This window comes from Orussus abietinus, unplaced genomic scaffold (assembly GCF_000612105.2).
Source record: "Orussus abietinus isolate OABI.00-Male unplaced genomic scaffold, Oabi_2.0 scaffold4, whole genome shotgun sequence".
NCBI classification, from domain to species: Eukaryota; Metazoa; Arthropoda; class Insecta; order Hymenoptera; family Orussidae; genus Orussus; species Orussus abietinus.
Window position 1 is genome coordinate 761,476 of NW_019396014.1, and position 7,067 is coordinate 768,542.

Genomic DNA, 7,067 nt, shown 5'->3' on the forward strand with positions numbered 1-7,067 from the left:
ATTTCTTTCCTTTTATTTTTATTTTATTTTATTTTATTTTTTTTTCGATATGAAAAATCGGTTTTTGCTCTCGCGGAGATTCGTCGGCGAGTCGACTCCTTCCTCGACGGCGCAACGCGCGGCCGAGGGCCGAACATAATGCAGGTTCGAACGGACACGACGCATCGCGGTGCATCCGGGATCACTCGCGTGCACGTTGGCACACACGCGTGCACGTCACAAGCGAGGCGAGATCCATCGCCTGTCCGGCGCGAGCCGGCGCGCTTCGGATGCCGATCGGTGTTACCGAAGCCTCCGAAAAGGAGGCTCTTTGTCTCCATATGGAAATCCCCATTACGGGGAATCAGGTAATTAAGGTGATACGAAAGTGTCATACATACATACCAAAAATCTATATATTTGTCGAATGAAACAACGCACCGATGTCAAGAGGAAAGATCACGCAGATCGTTGTGCTAAAGATGTGGATGAATTGTTATTAAATGTAATGAAAAAAAAAAACTATGTGTGATATGGTTTTTGCCTTTTCGATATCACCCTGGTTATGTGGGAATTTATGGTGTGTTGTAAAAAAAAGTTCTGGAATTTTGAGGTTAGAGTGGAGGGACGGGCAGAATCCAAGTAGGCCGCTCTCGAGCGCGTGACTTATCACTTCCGGTGATAAGCCCCGGATGCTGGGCGACTCGTTTTCCATCGCGATCAGTGGGCTCGCTCGAGGATGTAAACTCGCCGGGGCGTAATGTCGACTTCTTTTAACCTTACGCACGATATTTGCAATTTACACGTTACGGCGCGCGGATAATTGGCTGTTTAATGCGCCGGCTGTCGATCACCTCGGTCATGCCTTGTCGATCTTGCATCTCCCACTTCCGCCGGCGTCCCTTTGATCTTATCCGGGATCCTCGAGGTCCGATATCGGGGGACATCCGGGATAATCGGGAAATGCCGAATTTTGTGATCGCGACCCCCTGCGAAGCGGACCCTCGGCGTGCCTCGGGGCCGATAGCCGATCGATCGCCTCAGTCATTGTGAAACCATTTAATCGATTAATTAACGGACAAACGTATCTGTCCGGCTGTAACGAGTAAGTAAATTGGCCGTAATGAGCGCCGGTAACGAATCCTGAGATCGCGATCGTAGGACGTGACTCGAAGAAATATATCGAATCGTTCTGACGGACGCGGTTCTCTGTTAATGTCAGGTGCAAGATTAATCTCTAGGGTTACGGTTTGATCGAGAATATTGTAATATCCGACCATTCCCGCGGGTCTCCCTCGTTTCGATTTTCTGAAATGTCCTCCCCGCCCTCGCTCGCTGAAGTGGAAATTGGACCGCGTTTATCGACACCGATTTTTCCTCTTTTTTTCGACCTGTCGAGCGATCGATTTCAGATCGATGCCTATGAAATTTCGCCACCTCGAAATCCGCCTTCAATCGCGTGGGAGGATCGTGGGAATTCTACCGACTAGGCGCCTTTCCGTAACCCCGACTCGATCAGTGAATGCGCGAAAGGAGCGATCGACAGTCGTGACCTGTGAACCGACCTGTACTACACCGAGAGCTAATTGGACCCTGCGTGAAAAGTCCTACAACAAGTTTCAATTAAATTAAATTAAATCACCGGCGACAATGCACCTGGATCCGCCGGTATGCGTCGACCCGTAGAATGCCCGATGAATTTTTTTTTCGCTTATATATATGTATACTTGAATTTTAATCATGTATTTTAATACGTGATTTTCTACGATTATGTCACAACGTATAATAAGTCGCTAGTTTATCGTTGAAAGAACGAGCGATATAATAGTCCCATATATATGTGTAAATCGATTAACCCATCCTTAATTAGTATCTCAAGGAATTTAATTTCCCGTCACAGTTCATAAAATGTTACGGAGCGGAGATAGGTTAGGTCGCGTCATGAATCGGCCTGTAGAATGCACGATTCTCGAAATTTCAGTGAAAATTGAAATTCGTCGGAACAGTCGCGATTAATATTTCATGTAACTTCGCTTTGCATTATGGTTACGAGATGAGGGGGAAGCGAAGAATGTTAGGTTAGGTTAGCTCGGGCGCGTTTATGCCCCCTTATGGCGGAGACTTAATTAATATCGGCGAAGTGCAGTAGCAGGTGCATGTAGGGATAAGGGGGAGGGATGGGAGGAGGGGGTGGGAGGGGAAACGGAGACGCACAACAGTGTGGCAACCTTTTCCACGAGTTTCACTCGCGGTGTCGTGTGAGGCAACCTCCTGCGTTTCAGTATACCACGCCACCTGATAGCGCGGCACGTCTCGGAAATGTCGTCACGAGTGACAGGTGAAACTTGGGGGCGGAACGGACAAAAGAAATGGATTGGTTTTTTTCTTTTTTGTTTCTTTCTCGTTACGGCGAAATTCCCGGAATATTCGGCGGTCGAAATTCCTGGAATTTTGTTTTACGCGATCGAAACGGTGATCGCGAGGGCACGTATATCGGGCAGGAAGGTGGCGACCTACAAAACGTTCTCCTTCCATCCCAAGAGACTTCGCAACTTCTAGGAGCAACTCTCCGCCTTTTACCCAATATAACTGACGCGTAACAGACCTGTAATTGAGATTAAAGGTCGCCTCGCGTGTTTGCTCGTCGCTTCTCACGTCGAACGGCCGCCATTTTGCTCGCCTCTTCACGTCTCGTTGTTATATTCCTTCCGAAAACATTTTTCAAAACACTTTTCTCCTTATCGATTTGAATTTCTGGCCTCTCTCTCTCTTCGGGAATTTTGTCGTGAATTTTTCTTGCCACGGCAACGAGAGGGAGAGAAAAAAAGCGCCTTTCCTCCGCGCTTCTCATGTCGCCCGGCCGCCATTTTGTTCGCTTCTTCATATTTCGTCGGTATTCCTTCGGAATAAATTTTTTCAAACATTTTTCTCTTTCGAATTTCTGGCCTTTTCCCAGGAATTTTGTCATGGATTTTCTTTCGTCACGGTGACGAAAATGAGAAAAAATCGACGTTGACGAAACGCCTCGATGCGGATTCTTAGGTCGTATCTAGACCGTAGGCTAAATGTATCTTGACTATTTACGTGATTTTCTCCCGTTTTACGTCGGTATGTCTTTCTCACTCTCGGAGTCCATACTCTAATCGCCGTGTCTTTGTTTCTCCGACCTCTCGGCACAATGCGCTTTGGTGCAACGGTGCGTAGGAGACTTTTTCGGGCCTTGCGAAACCCTTTGTCGGCGAACGCTCAAAAGCAGGTGCACGGGTGCCTGTTGTCCCCGTTATTTGCAAGTCGAGAACGGTTCCGGCCTTTTCGGGGTTTTTATCTCGGCGAGAATTTTACATTATCGGGGAGTCGCTATCTCGCTCCTTCCCCGTGGTTCGCTAAAAGGATGCAGAGAAAAAGAGAGAGAGAAAGAGATACGGTGACAGAAGCGAGAATGACGCAACAATAACACGGCATTGCGCAAAAGGTCTTAGGCGTGTTTGCCGATCGTTTCTCATAAACCGGGGATTTCAAAAGTGGGAAAGAGAGAGGACGACGAAAGATGACGGGAGATCGGATCGCTCGCCTCCGTAGTCATTTTCACCGTCCTCTCATTTTTTGTTGAACGATCAAACGTGCTTAAAAACCTAAACTAAAATGAAAATTGACCATCCATTTTCTTACCTCACAATTCGCAATGGCACGCTGCTGCAAATCTCTGCACCGTGGAAATATTTCTCCTCCACGCCGACCGACCGTTCCACTCTCGTGCCTACAGTCCTCCTCGTTATATCCCCAATATGCACTTTCACCAAATCCACCCCACAGGGTACACGTCTACACATCCAATCCCGGGATTGCTCCATGCAGCTCCCCCTCTAATTAGCAATTACTCCGGTTTCCGGCATCCAATTCCTCCGCGCTCCGCTCCTGGAAACAAGCATCGAGGCATTCAAACCCCGAGATTACGAATTTTCCGCTTTTCTTGCCGTCCACCGGAATCGATTCCCGGTATTTACAATTACTCCAGCATTTATCCCGGTACCCCAGTTATCAACTTCTCCCTTTTCTTCTCGCTATCGCCTTTCCCGCCTGTTTCGCAACTCGCAATTATTCCAGATACGCGATTTCCCAGTTTCTTTTTCAGTCCTCCGTGGTTTCTCGTATTCCGCGCGGAATAATTACGCCGTTGCGGGACTAATTGTCACCCGAGGTTTACGACCGAGGTAAAAGTCCCTCGCCGCTTTCTCGGCCATCGTGGGACATTTTCCGCGTCATTGTCGGCCAAGTTTGGCTCGACCAATTCGGCGCCTCCTCCTGTCGTTTCCCTTTTCGGGCCATAACAGTCCATTCACCTGCTTCCCAACGGCCTGACGTAAGTCCTGGTCGGATATTCTCCATTCACCAAGTCCGGATGACCCCGGCCGACTTCTGTGCTGCTGTCCACGTGCATTAAGAGGCGCCCGCGGAGCTGCAGATCCCTGCCTTACCGCGCATCCCAGATCCTCACCCGGAAGTCCGACCTATAAACACGCATTTAACATGTAATTAGGCTCGAGGGCGTACATTTAGAGGGGCAGGGAAACCTCGTTACCTTTCCTAAGAAGAGGTACGATGCACCTCTGCTGCACCGAGCTATTTCTCGCGATGCAATAAATGTATTTCGAGGTGCAAAGAGGTCGGCTGGAAGGAAACGGCGTCCAGAATAGCACAATGGCCGCCGGTATAGGAAGGTAGGAAGGACCGCTTTTGTTCGCGCCGGCCAGGACTTTTTGCGGCCATTCCGCGGCGGTTTCATCGCGCGAACTCTGCGGTCGTCGCTTATGGTCGGGGTCTGCAATCACCGTTTCTACGAGTTCGCTGTTTGACTCCGTTTTCCTGGGAGATTCCTTCCCACCGGGGCGAGCAGCTCCCATGTCGCCATTTTTGTTTCCCTGCAAAGGTTTAGAATTTATTTTACACGATATTCCCGTTTCCTGGGGATATTTCGTCAGGCCCAATTATACCGGGAGTGAAGGTCCTTACCTCACCCGGATGCGCATCACCTCTGTGACACGGGGCTCCTCGTCGCTGTTTTGAGGCGCCGACGTCTCTCTATCGCCTTATCGGTGACGGCGCTTATCTTATCGCCACGCGGATGTCGGCTTTATTAAATACGGGCGCGTTCACTTGTCCGCTCATGTGTGGATGGAAGGGACGGAGAGAGGCCGCCAGAACGAGACGGAAAAGCCGCTGCGTGAGGGAAACTGCATGTGTGCATTCCACGTTATCTTAAGACGGACTCGTGACGACCGAGAACGTTTCAGATTCTGCAGCTTTATGAAATGGACTCTTAAGGCGATCTAAAAGTGGCGTCCGAGGAGCCTCGTTCATGAAACCTGACGTCGGTGTCCATCGTTCGAGATTTTAATTGTAATAATATAAAATTAAATTTAATTTATTTCTAAATATTTTTTAAATCGTTAATAAAAAGTCACGGAGACAGGATTCGAAAATCGACCCCTCAGACGGTATTATCGGAGTATCTAGACAGCTTTCAAATTTAATCCACCTCTTCGGGTGATATTAATTATGTGGAGCTGCGAGAGCTTGCGGAATCTCAATATGCGGTTTGGATGTGTTACGACTCTAATGACTGTTCCGCAGTCCGAAGGAAGCCTGCAAAAAGCGGAAGAAATTAATGGCGACAGGATGAAATCTGAAAATAAATGCACCTTGGGTGTGGGAACGTAGGTGTAGACCAGGTAGATCGTCGACCACTTGGAATACGTGAGTCATCGCGTCTCTCCATGGGGAAGACGATCGGACCTCGCGTCGCTGGTCCGCCATCTTGGATTACCTCGACCCGAAAACTTGATTAAAGAAGTACCTCTTAATCCTCGGAGAACGGTTTCACCGACCAAACCTCCGTCTTTATTCTCAACTCCATTGTGCAAGTCAATTCTCCCTGCCATTACAGTTGAGGTTGCATCCCTGGCGGTCTCGTAAATCCGCGAACGGCCTTTCCCTCGAAGTGGTAATGGATTTAGCGGAAAACCAAGATGGCGGCGCGCCTCCAGTTAGCGCGTCGCGGGGGTTCGCCGATTACGGGCCTCGAGAACGACCTGTAGCGCCTGCCGTTTCCAGTAATCCTCGGGGTATAATGTAAGAGCTTAACTGGAAACCAAGGTGGATGCACCTGACGTCGGAGGAGCGCGGTTACCAGCCATTAGGCGCGGAATTTGAAATGGCCCGTGGAGGGCGCTTCTTGTTCGCAGCGTCGGACTGGTCGGACGCGCCGCATTCTTCTGTAGATTTTTCCCAACGGTCCGCCGGCTCGCAGGTAAAAAGTGCCCTTTGAAAATAGTCTTTTTCTCGGGAGAAGGAAAAGCGAGCGTTTAAACGCAAAATTCAAGTTTAAACCAGAAAGCGTAACGCGCGCCGAGGCGGAAGATGGGCTTCTCGGGACAGGCGGGTCAGCGTCGTATCGGCTAATAAAAAGAAATATGGCGCCCCGTACCCGGATTCCTTGGACGATAAGCGATAAAGAGCCGACCTAGTTTACGATCCGATCTCGCTGGCCTAATCCGGACACGGTTTGCACCAATACCGAGGCTACTCGGGGCACGGGCGAGCACCTTTCTCGATGTAGGTGCGCGATTTTTTCCCGGGTCTTACATAACCTATTCACCGCACTCCCGTTCACGCGTGGCTGCATACCAGCCGTCTCATGAATGGATATCGCGCTAGTTTACGATGTATCGACGGTTATCGAATTCTATTGACACCTCGCCGGCTGTGCGACGATTAATTACGTCTTCGTCCCGTTTTCTTGTCGGTTGCCTCCCGCCTCGCTTAACCGCAAAACTCCGCCCCCACGGTCCGAGTCCGGAGGCGTCTCGAAGCGGTCGCGCCGACGAAAACCAGCCGCCATTTTGTTTTCAGTTCTCGCAACCGGCGAGATGCCCTTTACTACCACATTGATATCGAATGTCCCATGCAGAATATTTCACATACTTCCGGATCATACGCGCAATTACAAAGTCCATAGCGAGCATTCTTGCGGGAAATATTTTCTACTTCGTCAAACGTGTTATGAAAGGGTCATTCTATATACATAAAAA